Below are 20,390 nucleotides of genomic sequence, written 5' to 3'. Positions count from 1 at the left end.
GGGGGGGGGGGGGGGGGGGGGGGTGCTGATGGACAGCACCCTGGACAGGGTGGGGCAGGAGCAGGGCTGCGGGCCTGGCCCTCATCTCCCGGGAGGGAAAGCGCTGGGAGAGCAGAAGCGTGTTCCCTCTCAGCCTGCATCATCTAGAATATGCCTGGCACGCAGCAGGCATTCGGGCACCACCTTCAGGATGAAGGCACAGATGGGCTGCGTGAGCCCTGGCAAATCACTCTACCTGACCCGGCCGGCCACAATCTCCCGTGGAGATCAAGGGGTTCGTCCGCGGATCCCCAGATGCCTGGCCAGTATCCTAGGTCTGATGCATCTGGTATCAGTCCACGGCAACAGAAGATAAGCCCAGGGGAGAACCCCCCCTCCGCCCCCCGCCCCCCCAGGCCATGCTAACCTGACAAATGAAAGTGAAAGCTTGCCTTTCAACCCACTTAGCACAGTGCCGGAACCTCAGGACGAGCTCATGGATGAAAGCCAAGCCCAGCGCACTTTCACTGTGTGAGTAGAACTTCTGCAGAATGGCCACGGCCTGTAACAAATATCAGAAGAACACACTGAAAATGCTACCATCTATTTGAACTACGAATCCTGCTCTACGTGGAAACTAGACATCTTTATGCACCTGAAAATGAACTTACAGGCATGGGAGAGGGTACTTTTTGGTCACAGTAATCATTAGAACACAGGGGGAAGAAAGATGTTTCAGTATATGGCTATACACATATACTCACACATGTAAGACGTCTTCATAAAATGCAATTCAGAAAAAAGGACTACCATTAGAAAAATATACTCTTAATCTTAAGATGCCAAATTTTAGAAAATGGCCCCTTGCCTAATAACTAAATCATTACCTTTCAGAAGATGCCATTCATTTTTTGTAAAATTTTGATACCATCAGAATACCTTAGGAAATCAATATTTTCAAATGAGATTCATTCCCCCCAGTATTCAGCTGACACAAGCCCACAGAAGAAGGATCAGCCTTTCCTCTATGACAGGGCTTTTGCTTACTAACTACTCTTCTAGAAAACCTGCTGCAGAATAAGCCCAATCTGTGTTTAAAGAAACACTAAGCCATCGTTTACAGGGTTTCATAGATAAAAGGATTTATCCAGTTTCTATCACTGAAGTACACAGTGTAAGAAAGAAGCTATTTCATGTGCTGATAAAACTATAATGCAGTTCCTAATTTCAAATTTCAAAGCTGGTTTCATAGCTATCCTGAAACATCAATCCCAGAAAGTAAAGGAGTTAAAATGGAAAAAAACAGAACTATTCCTATTTCTAAAAATCATAAACAAAGAAACCGACCAACCAAACAAGCCATGATTCCTTACTAGTTTGAAGGAGATCCACAGAACTTCACAAACTTTATCTGCACACAACTTTAAGGCAATAAACATTAAATAATCATAAACATCATTGGGATTATAGAGTTCCAGAATGAGGATCAGCTGTCTGAAATTTTAAAAAAAGAAGGAAATTATTTTTTAGGGCAAAAAAAAAAAAAACTTTACTAATTAATTTCTCTTTACTCTCATCTCATGTTACAGATAAAAATAGCCGGGCTGGGAAATTAAGGGGAAATGCAGACCTAGCAAAAGTAAAATGCCAAAAGCAGAGAGCTGAGGGAAATACCACGCAAAATAAAGTGGAAAAAGAAAATCTTCTTTCTGCATCTCACCCAAACAAATCCAACGAAAAGGAAATAAACTTTGTAAAACAGAGGCTGAGAAAATTTATGAACGGGGACAATATTTCAATTTTAGGTTATCAGTTGGAAAGCACATAAAACTTTGAAAATCAGATAACGTAAAAATAGCCAGGATGCTGAAGTTCCCAGGGATCAACAGATGGAGGGAACGCAGATGAGCTCTCGCTGCCTCGGCTTTGTTCCCCCAGCGGCCACCCGGCGGCTCGAACCCTTTTTTTTTGTCTTTCTCAATCAGCAAGGTCTGCTTGGAGAGAACCGGGAGCCTCAGCTCTTTACTCCAAGGGAAAAATTCATAAGATGGCTGGAAAACCTGCCACCACAGCTTTCAGTGTCTTCTAAACGGGGATGGAGAGAAGGGGCATGAAAACAAATGGCAGTATGTCCACGCTGGCAACGAAAGGAAATGAAAAAGAGATTGGAAGGAAGTTAGAATGAGAAACCAGGAGTGCCGGCGAATACTCTCATATCGAAAAGCACTGTTTCCAGAAAAATGATACCAATATCATGGGCACGGGGAGCGCAGAATTCATATCAGTGGCTCTGGCTTCAATAACCACGGCAGAGATGGNCCGCGCGCCCCTCCCGCGGGCGCCCAGCCACCGCCCCCGGCCCGGGAAGCGGCACGCGGTCAGCCCGCCCGGAGACGGACCTCGCCGAGTTCCCGCGCGCTGCCGCTAGAGGGCGCGATGCTTTCATGGAAAACGTGGGCCTGTTTTTCTCAGTTCTCTGAGAATATAAACTGAGAACATGGCATAATGACTAAAACCTCAATCTCTCAAATTAAGCATAATGATTAAAGATCACAGCGAAGAGAAAATCTTTTAGTTTGCCCCTGGCATTGGCCAAATCATATCCTGAATAGCTGCAAAAGCCTGATGGATTTCTACAGGGAAGACAATTATTTGAGAGATTTCTAGTTGAGGGCAAGAAAAATGAAAAGTAACGCTCCCGAGATAAATCCCTACAAGGTGAGAACTAACACCCACACGCTCACCGTCGCCACCAAGTCCACCCAGCACTGCGCTGGGCACAGGACCTGCCTCGGGAAAGTGCAGTCTGAACAGCTTTAACTCTTTGGGAATCAGGGACACCTTTAAAGCTCCCTGGGTCGGCACAGGCTGGGATTAGTCCGTCCTTCACACACGAAATGATGTGCACAGAGGAGCCACCTTGGGGGACATTTTTATTTAATAATCGTCTCGTCTCAGTGAGCCCTTTTCATGTCTGTCTCTGTAGCATAATTTTCTTTCGGAGCTGAAGTGCGTAAGCACGCTGGGCCCTACAGAGAGGGCTGCACTCAGAATATTCGGGAAAAGCTTTGGCAAAAACTCTTCCGATGAATAGGAAAATACTGAAGAGGGGGTGATTCATCTTTTATTTGGTTCGAATAAATTGCCTTATAGAACAGCAGAACACTCTAATTCCAAAGTGACTCGAGCCCTGTCTTCATCTGAAAATGAATATCTCCCCAGAGACTGTGGTATTTGTAACTTCGTGCTGCGGAATTCACTTTATCCCTTAATAAAAACATAATCTCTTTATCCAAAAGAACACTATTAATGCTAGGTTAGAAATCAATTATAAGGTAGGGAAATTAAGAATTATTCCATCGAATTTGCCTTCTCATATCCCCAAGCAGGTTTTACTTACTCTGCTAGTTAATATCAAAACCTCCAATTCCTGCTGTTACTGGTCACTACAAATTCTTGAAGCTGATAAAGATACTCTCTCCTCTTGTCTTCATGGAGCAACTATTTTTTAAAAATGTATACATAAACAAAAATACAGAATCCCTCGAAAGGACCCCAAATAGATTGTTTTATTACACTTGAACTTGTACGATCGTCCCCGGCAAGATCTGTGCATTCCCCTGATGCCTCGAACCCCCTGGATCGCCTGGCGTGGTTGTGAACTGAGGCTGCTGCTAGCGGACCCTGCAGGTACCCCTCTGCTCCCAACCTTGGCGGTGGTTGGTACGTGCCTGTGTGTTCCTGAGTGCCCCTGAGCCCTTCCCTCTCTCACAGCTTCCTGCCTGAAAACAACACGTGCGTGTGTGTTCAGAAGACAACGCCACTGCTGCCTCTCAGGGAGTCAGCTCTCTGGCGTCAGCATGAGGGGAAGGCTAAGCTGGTGCGTCACACACCCTAGTCCGTCAAGGGCAGCTCGTGGTCGTGTGGATGCGAGTAATTAGTTTCTCTAGGTTATTTTTAAAGTCTTAGTTTTACATTTATCATTCCTTTAGGAAAAACACTAAAAAGGCAGGAAGGGAAGCAGGGAGGTCTGGCAGAGAGAGCCCTCCCGCACAATTGAGACAGGATCGCAGGCGGCTTCCTCCCCACGGCGACCCCCCCTCACGGCACGCACCACCCCAGGGGCCTGGGTTCCTTCGTCTTCACGGGGCGCGCTAGGCTACGCCTCTACCAGCCTCCCGGGGATTAGAGCTCCAATGGACGGGAAGAGGGAGAGGCAAGATGTAAAACGAGTTACCCAGCACTGTAAGACTCTGGATGGCATCCTTCAACCAAAGGAACCCAGGCTAGCTGCTTTTTGTGTTTCACTGCTGCTTCACGTCACCTGGGTTTTTTAAATATTGCTTTGAAGGGGGGTGGGGAGGTGTTTGGTCTTGGGCTTTAATCCTTGTTCATACCTTTAGAAAATCATACAGGTGTTTAAGAATTCCTATTCGTACTTCATCCAGGTCCTTTAAAAAGCCGTTGAAGATGGGCACCAGGTCAGCTGCTGTTAACTGGTCCCCAAGAATCGCGGCCAGCTCATGGATCGAGAAGGCCAGGGTCCGGCACACCTTCCACAGGTAGTGCACAGAACACGGACAGAGCACGGGAAGCAAGCGTGAGTCACCGTCACCAAGGGCACAAATGGCATTTCTAGGGCAAAACTGACACTGCCAGGTGTCCGCCACCGAAGTCTCCATCTCATCAGAGCCTAGTAAGCACGCGAAAGGGCACCCCATGAAAACCAGGCCAGCGTGCCCGGCTGCGCCTCCCTTTCCTCCCAAGCAGATGACCCCCCCCAACACACACACACAGACGCCTGAGTCCCGCGGGTGCCCCTTTTACCTGCACGTCAGAAGCCAGCGTCTCGTACGTGTCTTTGAGGCAATGCCGGTTCTGCCTGCCAGGGTGAGCATCGCCCCTGGGCGGCTGTAGGCCAGTGCGTGGCTATGTCGGCGTCGACAGTCTGGGCTCAAGCTGGGTCAGTCATCGACACGTACTGATCTAGCAGGGCTGAGGTATTATATCCTGGGAAACGGCAGAGAAAGGAGACCATCATCACGCTTGCAGGAGAGAAGGAAAAAGCTCAGAAAAACAAGGAGTCTGGAATCTGGAGGTGAAAACAGCAAAGCAGAACAGTCAGAGGCACTGAGGGCTTCCTAAAACCCTAAAAGCTCAGGGCTCTGGATTGGTGAACTTCTCTGGAGAAGGTGAACTTTCAACTTGGACCGAATGAGGCTGACGCAATGTCTAGACTCATCCTTTCCAAATTTGTCCAACATGTGCTATCCCAGAGAACGTTCTGGACACCAATGTCTGGTCAGTCCGACGCATGCTGCTCTCAAGAACAGAAACTACCTTGTCCTGTAACTGCGCAGCACCCCAGGCCATACACTGTGACTGTCACCAGCTCTTCCCAACTGATGGGACACCGCCTTCCTCAGACATCACCCACTTACCTTTACTTCTAGAATGATAATGGAACACAATCATTTAAACCATTTACGAGATCTTACACAGCACAAGAAGCCAAGCCACAGACAGAACAAAACCACACATGGTTCAATCAAAGAATCTGTCACAACTTTTTCAGACCAAAAAAACCCCCACAAAAAACAAAAATCCAAACTGAAATGACTTGTATAGACACTAACTATTAAAGTAGAGATGTCAAATTTTTTTTCTCACACTTGATTTGCTTTATTAAAACACTATTCTAGGGGCACCTGAGGGGCTCAGTCGGTTGAGCGTCCGACTNCCCTCCCCCCCCCCCACTCACACTGTCCCTCTCTCAGAAATAAATTTTTTTAAAAAAGAAATAAAATAAAATACTATTCTAGATCGTTCGAAAGACTAAACACTCCTTTAGAATTTGTGTTTCTTAAAGTAAGTCAGGGAGGAAATAGTAGCAACACAGACGATGAACGAAGATAAGTCATTTACATGGACGAAATATATCTGGTTCCCATGGCCATTCTTGAGTTTAACTTCAAGAATATGTGAAGTTTTGAATTGCTTTTCTTCTCAAGGAACAAACCTGCAATTTAGATTTATTCTCCTTGAGTGGGGCGGGGAGTCGCCTCTGCTCAGTCCCCCGAGGGTCCCTCTCCAGCACGGGGTCCGCCAGGCTCCTGTAGCGGCGGCGGGCACGTTACCCACTTACCCCACACAGGAAGCTGTTCTCCCGCTCCCCCTCAAGGAACCCTCTTTCGGTGCCGGAAATGACCTCCGCGGACCAAGACCAGCGCTTCCCTTGAAGTCAGTGGTATCTCTCCAGATGTTAAAAAATACATTTGCACAGTCACAGCTGGCACGCTAGAGGTCAGTGACCTTAAGTGCCAGGGCAAACAGATGTCACACATTTTCATCTCAAGCCTCCCTGAGGCCCTGAGAGGGGAAGACAGGCTGATGTCGGTGAGAATCAACAACCTGAGTCGGCACCGACCGCTCTTGAAGCCCCGGGGACCCAGAGGGGCTGGCTGACCAACGCCCGTTAGGCAATATCACAAGTTTAAGACCTAAGCCATCTCAGAAGGCAGCACGCGGCCAACACGCCCGGCATTTCGTGGGAGCTGGAGGCAGGGCGCAAGGCGGGCCTGCCGGGGCGGGGGCGGCGGTACAAGGGGGAAGCCTGTTCCGTCCGAGCGAGAAGACATCGCTGATAAAGGAGGGTTTACCTGGAAAACCATTCTCCAGAGGGTACAAACCCTTCTGATGTTCGCCGGTGAGCCTTTACGTCAGGTCAACAATTACAATGAGCACGGACCCCAGGGTGACATGTTGGTCTCTGATCATTGATTACATTAGCGGAGATGAACCTGACCTTCTCTTCCACCCGTCACATGGGTTCCTACGTGCACTTGAAATGTCATCCTGTCTACCAGCTTAATGGATCCTGACAAATCAGCTCAATATATGATCCGGGAAAGTCGATTAATACACCGATAGGGGCTTCGTTTGCTCTGAGGCACGCTACCACATCGTCAAGCCCCAAGGTTTCCGCTGAAACATACCGCTGATTTCAACAGGGGACAGCACAAAACAGAAATATTTCGGTATGATAACCTAAGACCTCAATTTCTCCAAGTTAATAAATTCACATATATTAATATGCAATAAATCATTCTTCTTCTCTTGGGCATTAATCTGACTCTGGAGCCGTCGGTCCATTTGTTATACGCAGCTCCCACCCCAGGAGCCAAGGTGAGGGTGGGCTGACCACCACCCAGTGAAGGCAACCTCAAAGGGCACGGGGAGGTCATCTCCCCAGAAAGACACCTGGCAGGCAGGACACAGGTGAGAAGCGACAGGACCCCCTGCCCCCACACTGGGCATTTTGCTACCAGGATGGCGCGCTTCCAGGCAGAGCAGAAGCAGCGAGCAGGGTCAATGCCAAGGAGCCGCGTCAGCCAGCCGCCCGGCCTCAGCTGCCCTTCTGCCACCTCAGGGAGAGAAAATAGTCCCGATCCTCTAAGCTCTGGGCGTTTTCTGTTCCCTGTTCCTTCTTTTGCATTTGGAAGCATCCTGACTGATCCCCGTGGGACCTACAAGCCCAGCTGCAAACTCGAAAGCCCTGGCACCCATCCCATAAGCCAAAGGTCTGCTCAGCCGAGCCTTTTCCAATCCTTCCAGAAACAGAGCCAACTCGGAGGAATCTTTTCATTTTCTGTTCTCTCGCTTCCGCTGGTGACAAAGCAGCAGGACTCCGATCGTGACTCAACCACGGTAGAGGTGGCCACGCCTTTCTACTTAACCTGTGCTCTCCACCCTCTAGGCAACATGCTAACACCGAGGGTTTTCTTGACTGTTTTTGAAAACAAACCAGCAAAAGGGTCTATCCTCTCATTTCTTACTGATCAAAGACAACCTGAACAAACTCCTAGACATCTCGTATTCGGGCTTTTTCAGCGGGTCTTGTGTTTTGTTTTAGTGGAGCAGGCCTAGAGGGGAAGGGAGGTGAGGAACCCTGTCAGCCGCTAAGATCTCATTATCTGCGGTGCGGACGGGGCAACCGCTGGGGGCCCAGCCCTACCAGGGCTTGGGATGATCCATCATTGTGCGGGGACGGAGGAGAGGCCAGCACGCCCAGGACTTCACGGTCCTGGACCCCTCCTGGATTTTCATGCTCTGGTCTCACCCCCTCTGTGAAGGACCCCAGCTCAAAGTGGTCCCAGAGCACGTTTCTAGGAGTTAGGAAGGCGCCGGAGTCTCCCGCCACTGGCGAGCTGGAAAGTGTCAGAGACACGAAGTGAGAGCGGACGGGGGGCTCCCCCCTCTCCCTGAATGCGGGTTCCCGGCCTGCAGGATAAGAACTCTGAGCCGCTGGCCTCTCAGAGTCTCTCCTCCGAGACACAGCACGGCGGGACCACCGCTGGAGCGACCATGTGCCAAACGGGCATCTACAGAGCGAGGGCCGGACATGGCGGGCCACCCGCTGAGGCCTGGGTCAACCTGCAGCTCTAGGAGCCGCCTGAACCCACCCTGTGCTGTTACCGAAAGCTGCAAAATACCAGTGAAATAGGGCACGTATGTGGTTAATCCCCCCCCACCCCAAGAACCAAGACTCGTCATCTTTGGCGAAGAGAGAAGATACTTGCTGGTCCCCCCACTCCTTGTTTTTGTGGAGAAGAGTCGGGTTATCAATCACCTGATTGATTGGTTGTCTAGTTATCCAAAACATGACCTTAAGAACAAAATTAAATTTGCCATTTATCATCTCTGCCAAGATATATTAATAAAAGAAAACGCAGCTTTGTGATTTCTGTCACATCCTCGGCGGCAGAGGCAGAGGGCAGACACTTACTGGGCTGTGTAATATCCTGGCCGCGGAGCGCTCCTTCTGCCATGATGAAGCCGACAAAGCCGGCTGACCGTCAGCGGCAGGGCTGCGGCCTGAAATGGACACTTCATTTAGCCCTTCTGCTGGCTTGTGCGCGGGCTCATTCACAGAGTCAAGCTGCGCGGCTCTCAGTGCGGCTGATAATACCTGAATCTGAGCTGCAGGGAGAGAAGTTTCAAGAATTTTAATAACTTTATTTGGTTGGCAGGGATTCGCTTCGGAGGGGTCTTCGCAACTAGGCGGCCTGGCTGCGGGCAGACCCCGCAGGTGAGCACCTTCCACTCCTCGGCCACGGCCACGGCCGAACTCCGGGCTCCCGGAACGAGCTCTCAGGAGGTGGTGATATTTACGGCCATTAACTTTAACTGTTCCAGCCAAACGCCAGCCGTGCACAGAGCATCAAATCGGAACTCGAAACACCTCAGTTAGGACAATCAGACCCTGGCCTCCATCATCTTGCCCAGTGTCTGAATGCCAGTGTCTGCGAGGTCCAGCTGCTCGGTGATGGGGTCCTGCTCCCCCATTCATAAAGCAGGATGGAGGCCGTCTCCACCACACACGCGCACGGGCGCACACACACGAATTGATCCAACTCCATACACACACAGATGAGCAGAGATCTCGCTCACCAAACCCTGAGGGCCCCTCATTTGTCCACAGCGTGAGTGCTTGAGACCCTCCTCACAGTAAAGGTGACATATTTCACACACCTTGCTGTGAAAGCAAACGGATGTCCACGTCCCCAACCTCCAAACACACGTGCATGCGCGCGCACACACACGTTCCTACATCCTGTTTTCTACTAGTTAAATTCAATAGACCTCAAGGTTCATTAAAATGTTTAGAGCTTGGAGCTGGCTCCCTGCTGGGCCCAGGGCAAGGCCCCATGTCTTCAGCACAGCACACCAGGCCCTCCCCAATGGCCCCAGTCACATTTCTAGTCACAACCAGCTCACGAATAGCCAACGTCTTGTTTATTTCTGACACTTTAGGGGGTCACAGATCCCTGTGAGCTCTGATGAGAGGCCCCGGGTCCTTCCTCAGAAGGAAAATAGGCACAAAATATACACGTGAGGTTTTACAAAGGACGATTTTGAGGAACTGAAGGAGCCCTTGGAAATCCATGCCTCTCAGCTTCCCTGGAAGGTGGGTTCCCAGCCATCATCTTTCAGGCCCCCATGAAACGCTGCCTGCTCTGCAAGGTCTTCCCCTAGACACTTCCCCTGTCTCCAGGAGTCGTGCCCCATCGTGCAGCCATGACATGTCACGCGCCCTCCTGTCCCAGCCCTTGCCGCACCCTGCACCCGTGGCCTGGCTACACAGTCCCCTCCACCTGACCATAAGGTTCCTCACAGGTCGGTCACTGCTGCCCCAGGACCCGGCATGGGGCCCCGCACTGAGCCTAACGTGGCTTTAGAAACATGTTTTCCCGAAACAGGCCTTTGTCTATAGCTATTAGAAGTGATATGTTACATGTGCTCATTCCTTCAGCAAACATTGGCTTAATTTCCTTTATAAATTTAAAGAGAAAGAATAATCAGAGGGCTAACTGGATTTTCACATTTCCTTTCCCGAAAGCTTCACAAATCTTTGCCCGGCAACAGCAGCAAGTGTTGTTTTTTCCAATTTCCCCAACCCGAGGAAGAATACAAATATAGCACTGTTTAGAGCCAGAAGAGGCGTGATAATGGATATGGATCGCAGGCCCGGCTCCCAGATCAGATGCTCAGTGGGTGCACTAGTCATAAAATGAAAAATACCCCAAAGAAGAAGTTGTACTTTTCCTTGCTGTACAAAGGCAAAAACCTTAAAGTTTGGCTAAGGGCTGAGTTAATAGGCTCCAAAAGGAGCACCATCCTTAGCTGTTCATAACTAGGAAAAGCATTACAACGTGGAGAATGATGTAACAGCAGCCAAGGAGCTGATAAAATTTCCGCCGCTACAGACAGGCCCACAAACGAGCCGCCTTTACATCAGCGCTACTTCGGGCTCGCACAGCTGCGAAACCAGGAGGCAAAACCCAACAGGCACCTGCCCAGAGACCCCCAGGGCTCCGGTGCGGGGAGACTGAGGGAGCCTCTCGTCCCCACGTGCGCACCATGTGCGTCAAGGTAAGCACAGGGGCTGCAGCGCACGGCCCACGACGGACGGCATTTACCTTGAACATCTGGATCATCCGTCATATGCTCCTGTAAACTATCACAGACTGAGCCTCGCTCCTGGCCACGCGGCTGCCACGCACAGTCTCAGGTCTGCTGCAGCCTTCCTCATGTGGCCCAGAGCCACTCAGAAGCAGCTCCAGGTCCTTGCTTGTGTCAGGGAGAGGAGTTCGCCAATAACGGAAATTACTGAATACACCCTCGGGACTCTCTCGGCAGGTCCCGGAGCCCGGGCCAGGGTGGCCGTTGATGGGGAGGTCGTTCCTATCAGGGAGCTTCGAGAAGGCCCTGGGCTCTGGGGAAAGCCTGGTCAACTCAGCTCTAGCCAAGGCAGCATCTTCCACTGAGGTTCCCATTATGGCATGCGAGGAGCTTCGGCACGGGAAATCACGGGTGCAGCCTCCGTGGGCAGGCCTGGCTCCATCTGCACCGGCTTTGAGGAACTAGGTTAAGATTGAGGGGAACACTTTCAGCACCATGTCATAGACTGGAAGTAAGATGGGAAAACATGAAATCCACATCCTCCCAAGCCTGGTCCCCCTCATTCCCTGGCCAACCGACCCGCTCTGCCCCACTGGGGTATCATGTGTAGTGAAAATGCCACTCAAAGTCCAGCTAATCCCTCCATCATATTCTTGTGGTGAATGACCCCGGCTTCTGCCGACACGCATCCTAAGCCAGACGGCATGTGCTTACTGCTCATTTGTACCTCCACCAGGGGGCAGGCATCGGAAAACAAAAGGTACCAAGCGACACGGGAGTGCTATTTGCTAACCACTTGAGGAGCCTCGATGAAGAAGGTGTGCGCTCGGGCCTAACACTCAGCAGGAGCTCGGTGAATCTGGACGGACAACGATGGAGGGCAGGACGCACCAATCTCAAAAAAGACGTGTGCTATTGGAGATGTAAATTACTACTCTCGTGCTCGGGTGTGAGGCTAACAATGGAGAGCCGCTTGTAAACGACCTTGAGTGGGCTGGTTACCATTGTACCCGTGATCCTCAGAGGAAAGATGAACAAATCCAAGATTAACCTCTGAAACGTACTAGACAAGCAGTATAGCATCTACTAATGGTAGGTCAGGAATGTCCACTTTACGTGCACATAACATCCTCCCACGGCATAAGCGTACGTTTGAGAGATTTCACATCTTCCCTATGTAAATTATCCAAAGAACTTCATTAATCAAAAAGAGAAAATTTTCTTTATAGGTTATTTAATCACTACTCTCAATGAATATTTTATCTAAATTTAGGAGACACAGTAGCTTCATTATTTATAACCCAGTAGTCATGTTTCAAAATCATTATTGCAATTACTTTTTGCTTCTTTACATAATTAAAGCTCTAATATTCCATCTTGCCCAGGAGGTCACTGTTACTAAAACTCCAGACAGATAATTGCTAAAATTTGAGGTGGACACTGGGGGTGATGCGCGGGCCCCGGGAGCCATCCCTCTCGGAGCTCACCAGGCCGCCACCGCATTACCACAGTCGCCTGCGTCGGGTGAGCCGGTGGCGAGATCAGAGTCCAAACCCTGCGCTGCTGGTCAGATGCTGAGGGTGCCGTCTTCTCCAATGTAGAAGCCGGCCCTGGGGGGGCTCGCAAAGGTGGAAATGAAGGGGCCCAGGGACTGGAAGGCCGCCTGGTGCACCTGCGAGCGGAGAGAACAGCGGGGTCAACGTGGGGTCGGTCACGTCAGACCCCAGGCCGGGCCGCTGGCTGACCAGCAGACTAGTCATCGTCGCCAAATCATGTCTAGGTAGGCCGATTTTCTAAGGCTTTCTCCAAATTCCAAATAAACTATTTTTTCGACAGAAAATAAGGAAAAACTTGAGTACCATCGTGTAGTTTCTATTCTTCTGGAATTTTAATTCCACATCAAACGACTCCCCACTCTACAAAGGGCCTGCGCAGACTATGAATCACAACAGGCATGTTTGTGAGAGGAACAGAACAGGGAACTCTCCGGTTAGAGTATTTGCCTTCTCATGTCTCATCTCTACGATATTCATCCGCTACAAATGTCAGGGTGTGCGCCACATTCTACCACGCGCCAAGGCTCCTGAGACTGTGAGCGCTCCAACTCTCACAAGGTCTAAGTGCGCCAGTGAGTCAGTGACTGAAGAGACACAAGTTTGGAAGCCGAGACGAGGCCAATCACTCGCGGTCGCCGGCACTTACCTGTCGGCAGGGGTCGCTGATAAGTCTAATGAAGAGGGGACAGCTGGGCTCTGCGGACCGACCACGGAGGAGGCGCTGTAGGAACCGCCACAGAACACTCCGTGCAGGCTTTTTGCATCCCCCAAACGTTACCTGAGCAGAGCTCAAACCACTCTGGGATCTACCAAAGTAAACAAAATCGTGCTACTCAAACTTGGTTATCCCGAGGAAGGGCAGAACCCTTTTCGAGTGATGTGATTAAGGCATATCCATAAAGTAATGACAAGGAAGAGGGAAATATATACTGGTCTAAAAGGAATCATTTGAAACGAAGAGAAACTATGGTAAACAGAATAAGGAAACATTCCTTTACGTCTTAATTCTAGTAAATGACTTGGTTAAATTTGACAACAGATAAAAATCCCTACAAAGGCAAAATGGCTGTCATTTGTTATGTGAATATAGAGAAAAACTGTGAATGACCTTAAAATTTAGCGGATATCCCTGCTAGCTTCCCCATCCAGGTATTACGGTCTTTAACTAGGGTCCCTTAGTGATAGAAGGTAAATCGTTAAAAACCGACAGTAATGCAAAATAATTCCTATCCACAGAAATGCAAACTGTGTCCAGTGCACTTGATTACCGCCCTGGACTCTGAGCAGTTTTGAATCTACGTGCAAGTTCACTTCACTGTCCGTTGGTCTGACCATAAACGTGTGGCACTTTGAGTTCCCTATTAAGCCCAGGGTTATACCTGACCAGTCCCCTCACTAGTAAAGGACTTCAATAAAATCTTTGACATCTCACTTGCTATCTGTATGAGGGTCATGATTACATCCTCTTTTAAAATTTACCCTTCAAAAATGAGGCTTTGGTTTTTTGATAGCCTAATGTGAAACAATCAGCCAAAAAGCTCCACAAATGGGAAAACCTAATCGTGGAAACATCCACCTACAGAAAGGTTAGGGTGTCGGGCACTGCTGCTCTTCATTCAGACTCATTACGTAGAAGAGGCAACACTCGCTATATATTCAGCGCGACGGCCTACTAAGAATTATCTGGGGGGGTCAGAAGTATGTTGACGTGGTACACGTGTGAAATAAATGAGCTTCTGAACTTAAATTTAAAAATCAATTTAAAGAGTATACTTTTTGAGGTTACATTCTAACCATACAGGTTAGACATCGTGTCCGATAAAAATCCTGTCCAATAAAAGTCCAATTAAAAACTCAGGCTGGACATCCCGTCAAGTGGAAGCGGCCAGCCCTGGGTTAGCGTAGTTCTGCACAGGCACCGGGGAGCAGGGATGAGCACGACAGAGTGAAGACCGCACACCAGCGAAACCGTAATGAGGTTGTGCTGAGAGACACACACGTGCTCTGAGCAAAATGTTACGGGGACGCTGAAGGGGGAGGAATTCACTCTCTCCGGCGCAGTGGGCAGGGGGCCGAGAGCCTAGACAAGGAGAGGACTTGGCAGATGGTGTACACACTCAAGCCGGGTTTAAAGTGTGACTTGGGTCCCACCAGGTGGGGAAGACACCGGAAAGAGCGGGTGGTAATGAGCAGAGGTGTGCAAGGGGAAAGGCAGGAAGGCCCCACGGGAGCCGAAAGGCCACCTGCTGGCTGGTGAAGTGGTTCTCGGGATCACGAGGGGATTTATGGGAAATGCAGACCCCTGGGCTCTACCCGGCCCCTCCCCCACCCTCCCCGCGTCCGCTGCATGGCCAGAGGTGAGACCTGCCCAGACCAGGGAAGGTGGCTGGAAGTCAGGCAGGGAAGGTACTTATGAAGGGACCCAGAAAGGCCAAGAAGGGTCTGAATTTTAACCTGTGATCTAGAAAACTCCCGCCGGTCTTGGAGCCCAGGAGCGAGGTGGTAGAGCAGTGTTCTAGAAGGAGTACGTGGAGAAGGGACAGAGTGGCTTAGACAGTGAGAAGAGACTGGGGAGAGTGACTAGTGAGGAGGCGACAGCAAAAGACCACGGCAAAGTGGGCTGGGGTTGCTTCCGCTCTGTCCCACAGACCAGATGCCTAACGCACATGGGGAAACATTATAGCTTCACCAGTCAAGAGATGCGGAACGGATGAATGCAAAATTGAGCTGTCATTCCGACTCAACAGAGTCATAAACACAAAACTTCACACTCGATTTTAAAAGTGCCCTAAGAAGTGCGTCAGCAATTACAACTGGCAAAACTTCACATACCAGAAATTTCTCAGTGGCTTCTTGTCCAACGGCATGACAAATATCACCAAAATTTGCAGCACACACCTTAAAAAGGCAAAAGGCATACCATTATCCTCAGCCTTCTTTCTGTCTTATCAAATCATGACAAGGAACGAGCAGAAGCCTCAAGGGCCATGACTCCTCTAGTCAGGCACCTAACAAGCAGCTTGCTGAGCCCGCTGCCCACACGACCCAGCCCAGTGCCTCTGGCGCACTGGGAACAGAAGACTTAACACAGAGCACCCAATCCTAGGACGTTCTGGCTCCTAACTGACCTCAATACATAATGCCATCTGCTTAGCAATTAAGCACAAGAGACCCTTAATATTCTCTGCACGGTAGATGAGACTTCTCTTCTTACCGAGGCATCATTAAGGGGAGACCAGAGGGAAGATGGCCAGTGACGCAGCAAGAAGGAGGAGGAGGGGACTGTTCGGGGAGGCGTGGCAATGGCCTTGGAAAGGAAGACTCTGGTAACCCAGTGAACAAGCCGTCAAAAGGGAAGGGGAGGGCAGGGGTTGGAGCTGGAAGTCACGACAAAGGTCACAAGGGTTCTGGAACAAAGCAGCGAGGGAACGAAGGGCCGCGTGTGTCGGGACACCAGCGTCTAACTGCAGGCCAGCGGGTCCCGTTGCTCATGCTCCCGCGTCTAGGAGCAGCGGGCTGACTCGCGCAGGACGTCGTCTCCAGGCCCCCGTGCAGGCCGCTTCCGCCAGCACCAGGCACAGGCTGTCCTTACACGGTTCCCCGCGGCCACATTTTCCTGCCAGCCCGTGTCTACTGAAGAAGTCAAGAAACTGCAAAGGAATCAATTTTGAATCTTCTAACTTTTGGAATTTTTCGAGCTTCCCAACTCTGTGTACCAACCTTCGGAACCTGGAAGAGCTTCCTAGCGCCACACAAGTCACAGATGCGAGGGAGCAGCAGGCGTTGCGCCGTGTTCTTGCTCAGCACCAAGGCCACTTTGCAGATGATCTAGAAGTGAGAAAAAGGCGGAGTCGCTTGAAATACCACAGCACACATACCGCACATACCACTAACTAAATTCCAAAAGCTGATATTCGAAATACTGCCAAAATATCCAGGAAGTAAAAATGGAGAACACCTTCTTTTGAGTTCTGTCAAGTTATAGGATCAATAGAAGGCCAAATATTCCTCACGGTTTACTTAGGTGAGAGTCTGTCTGAGGCTCAAGTGTTGCCATTTGCCAGGTACCTAGCGTGTGTCCGAAGCATAAATGAACAACTTACTTGTGTTAGCTCATTTCACTTTCCCCAAACCATATGACCCGGGTATTACTCATCCTCATGTTTGCAGATAAAGAAACTAACACTCAGAGAGATTAATGTGACCCAAACCCACCAGTGGTGAGGTAGGAAGTATATAACAGCTGGTCAGAGTAGGAAACAGTTGGTCAGCAATCCAGTAATCACATTACTGGGCATTTATTCTAAAACTACAAAAACACAAATTCAAACACTATAAACACTATGTTTATAGCAGCATTATTCACAACTGCCAAATTATGGAAACAGCCCAAGTGTCCATCGATTGATGAATGGATAAAGAAGATGTAGGGGCAGGGCGTGTGTGTGCGTGTGTGCACGCGCACACACAACGGAATATTACTTGGCCATAAAAAAGAAATGAAATCTTGCCATTGGCAACAGCATGGATAGAGCTAGGAAGCAGAATGCTAAGTGAAATAAATCAATCAGAGAAAGACAACTACCATATGATTTCACTCATCTGTGGAATTTAAGAAATAAAACAAACAAAGGGAAAAAAAAAAAGAGAGAGAGGCAAACCAAGAAACAGACTCTTAACTTTGGAGAGCATACTGGCGGTCACCAGAGGGGAGGTGGGTGGGGGATGGGTGAAATCGGTGAGGAGGATGAAGAGGAAGACCACCTATCATAATGAGCACTGAGTAATGCATGGAAGTGCTGAATCGCCAGATTGTACACCTGAAACTAACACTACACTGGATGCTAACCATACTGGAATTAAAGGGAAAGGAAAATGACTGCAGGCTCCAGGGAAAGATAATGGGCTGGTAGAAACTATAAGAGAGCAGATTCTTGAGAGAAGGAGGCACGCTGGGTAGAAATGTACGTTGCTGCTGCTTTTCTGCCGGGCCCGCCCCGCCCCATCCGCATTGCTACACAGTGTAGCTGGACCTCAAGCAAAAGGTACAGTATTCCCGGCTTGAAAAGTCAGAGGAGAGAGAGGGAGGTTGCCAGAACAGCAGAAAAGTGAGGGCAGACATCCTGAGAAGGAAGGAAGGAAGGAGAGAGATCAAAAGGGGTGAGCGCCACCCCCACCCCTAGATCTTCGATTAAATACTACTCTCATTCTTGGCTGAACTCAAAACCGTGCATACACAGAGGAGACGGAGAGGTTCGCCAGGAAAAGCAACTGCTCGAAGGCAGAAGGAACTGAATAGTTTCAGCTGCTGACTACCACAGAGGGAAGAACATCTGAACTGTTTACTAGAACAAAGGCAACACTCTTCAGAAGAAAATAACAGAATCCAGAGTTTCTACGATGTTTTATCAGTAGGCTAACAAATAGACAATAAAAAATTCATAGCCAGTACACTTACCATGAGGAGCACTGGGTAGTGTACCGAATTGCTCAGTCACTACAGTGTACACTTGAAACTAACATAACATTATAGGTTAACTATACTAGAATTAAAATTAAAAGTTTAACGTTGAAAAAACATAAAAACAAAAACACATTATTTAGAAAAAAGTTCATAGACATGACATAGGCAGATGTGACCCCAGTCAAGAAAAATACAAGTCCATAGAAACAAACCCACAGAAGACCCAGATGTTGGCATCAGCAGACATTAAAGGGACTTTGAAGCAGTTCAAAGACTAAAAGGACATAGAGTCATATTGAACGAACCGAAAGGAAAGAAATGGAAACTATAAAAAAAGAACCAAGCCTTCTGGTACTAACATAGTAGCTTGATCTCACTTGCCCTCTTGTATATAAAGTTACAGAATCTTGAAGAAAAAAATTAAAAACAAGCATGTGAGAGCACTGGAAAGCAGCCTAAAGGCAGAACCTGGACGGGGGTCGTCCTTGAAAGACGAACTGCAACGGGAAGGGTTTGCAGGGGTTAGGTCCAAAATGTGTGCATTCAATTTGCTGAAATCTTTGGAGGCCTGCTAAACTCCACATGTGTCAGGGAGATCCCAGAGGGCCCGGCAAAGAGCAGTGACCAGAGGTTTCAGCAGCTACTCACCACAAAGGAGAGAGCAGGGAGGTGGAGATCAGACAAAACAAATGCCCACTACATCAAAAATCACCTTTAGAGCACTTTATAAAACAAAATAGCCATCTTATTACAAAAAAAAAAATCGCTTTACAGAAATAAAACAGCATCCAGACTCTCTGCAGTGTATCATTTATAATGTCTGGTGTTCGATTAAAAAATAACTACTATGGGAGTACCTGAGTGGCTTGGTCAGTTAAGTGTCTGACTTCAGCTCAGGTCATGATCTGGTGGTTCATGGGTTTGAGCCCCGCGTCGGACTCTGAGCTGACAGCTCAGAGCCTGGAGTCTGCTTCAGATTCTGTCTCCCTCTCTCTCTGACCCTCTCCCCACTTGTTCTTTTTTTCTCTCTCTCTCAAAAATAAATAAACATTAAAAAATTTTAAAAAATAACTACTTATGTGTTGACAGGAAAAGGTGACCTATAATAAAGAAAAACAGTCAAACGAAATCGACACCAAGATGATCCAAATGTCACAACTATCAGATGAGGACTTTAAAAAGCTCTTGTAAATGTATTCAAGGATTAAGAGGAACAGAGAAGCATAAAGAAGGACACATAGGGGCGCCTGGGTGGCCCAGTCAGTTAAACATTTGACTTTGGCTCAGGTCATGATCTCACCACTTGTGAGTTCCAGCCCCGCGTCGGGCTCTGTGCTGACAGCTGGGAACCTGGAGCTGCTGCGGATTCTGTGTCTCCCTCTCTCTATGCCCCTCCCCTGCTCATGCTCTCTCTCTCTCTCAAAACTAAATAAACATTTAAAAAAATTTTTTAAATAAAAGAAAAAAGAAGGATACATAAAGAATCTCTATATCACAGAGATACGGTAACTATAAAAAAGGTGAGAGCATAAATGCTAGAGCTGAAAAACACAATAACTGAAATTAACAACCTAATGAATAGACCTAAGAGCAGATTAGGGATGACAAAATGGGTCACTGAACTTAAAGACAGATCAATACAAATGATCAAATCTGCACATTAGAGAGAAAATGTCTAAAAAAACCAAACAGAACCTCAAAGACATGTGGGGCAATATGAAGTATCCGACTTTGTGTAATCTAAGTCCCTGAGGGAAAGGAGAAAAGAGAATGGCACAGAAAAGAAAAGCACTTGAAGGAACACTAGCCAAAAGCTTCCCGGGTCAGGTGAAGGGCACCAGGACACAAATCTGCGCAGTTGAATAAACACAAATCCAGATGAGCATTCGCTCTGCAAAGATAAAGAGAAAAACGTTGAGAGCAGCCAGAGGAAAAAAAGGATACCATAAATACAGGTCCAGATGAATGATGGCTGACTTCTCCAGAAGACTACAGGTGAGAACTTTAAAGCAATGCCAGAAATAAATAAATAAATAAATAAATAAATAAATAAATAAATAAATAAAACCATCAACCCATAAGTCTATATCTAGCAAAACTATCCATCAAAAATGAAGGCAGGGCACTTGGGTGGCTTAGTTGGTTGAGTGTCCAACTCTTGATTTCAGCTCAGGTCATGATCCCAGGGTTGTGGGATAGAGCTTAAGATTCACTCTCTCTCCCTGTAATCCTCTCCCTCGCTCACATGCACTTTCTCTTTCTCTAAAAGAAAAAATTAAGGCAAAATAAAGATATTTTTAAATACACAACAGAGAGATTTCATCCTCAGCCAATCAAGCTAAAAAAAGTACTGAAGTTCTTTCGGCTGAAGGTATGATACCAGATGGAAACTTAGATCCAGGAAAGAAAGGAAGAGTACTAATATGGTT

At 48.4% G+C, this 20,390-nt stretch overlaps 1 pseudogene across 1 annotated transcript in view; it reads right to left on the bottom strand.

Annotated features, from left to right (window-relative positions):
• LOC144243345 (serine/threonine-protein phosphatase 4 regulatory subunit 1-like) overlaps positions 1-20,390 on the bottom strand; it is a 76,067-nt pseudogene that overhangs the window by 3,537 nt on the left and 52,140 nt on the right. The window contains exons 13-24 of the transcript XR_013338625.1: positions 16,218-16,325; positions 15,330-15,395; positions 13,144-13,303; positions 12,429-12,613; positions 10,959-11,402; positions 8,765-8,958; positions 5,999-6,092; positions 4,808-4,989; positions 4,377-4,539; positions 3,380-3,480; positions 1,353-1,473; positions 407-541 (exon numbers count right to left, since the gene is read on the bottom strand). The product of XR_013338625.1 is annotated as a serine/threonine-protein phosphatase 4 regulatory subunit 1-like (transcript). The remainder of the gene's footprint in view (positions 1-406; positions 542-1,352; positions 1,474-3,379; positions 3,481-4,376; positions 4,540-4,807; positions 4,990-5,998; positions 6,093-8,764; positions 8,959-10,958; positions 11,403-12,428; positions 12,614-13,143; positions 13,304-15,329; positions 15,396-16,217; positions 16,326-20,390) is intronic.

The sequence above is a fragment of the Crocuta crocuta genome, unplaced genomic scaffold (genome assembly GCF_008692635.1).
Source record: "Crocuta crocuta isolate KB4526 unplaced genomic scaffold, BGI_CrCroc_1.0 scaffold27, whole genome shotgun sequence".
Taxonomy (NCBI): domain Eukaryota; kingdom Metazoa; phylum Chordata; class Mammalia; order Carnivora; family Hyaenidae; genus Crocuta; species Crocuta crocuta.
The sequence above is the reverse complement of the archived record's forward strand: the minus strand, read 5'-3'. Positions and strand labels throughout refer to the sequence as shown.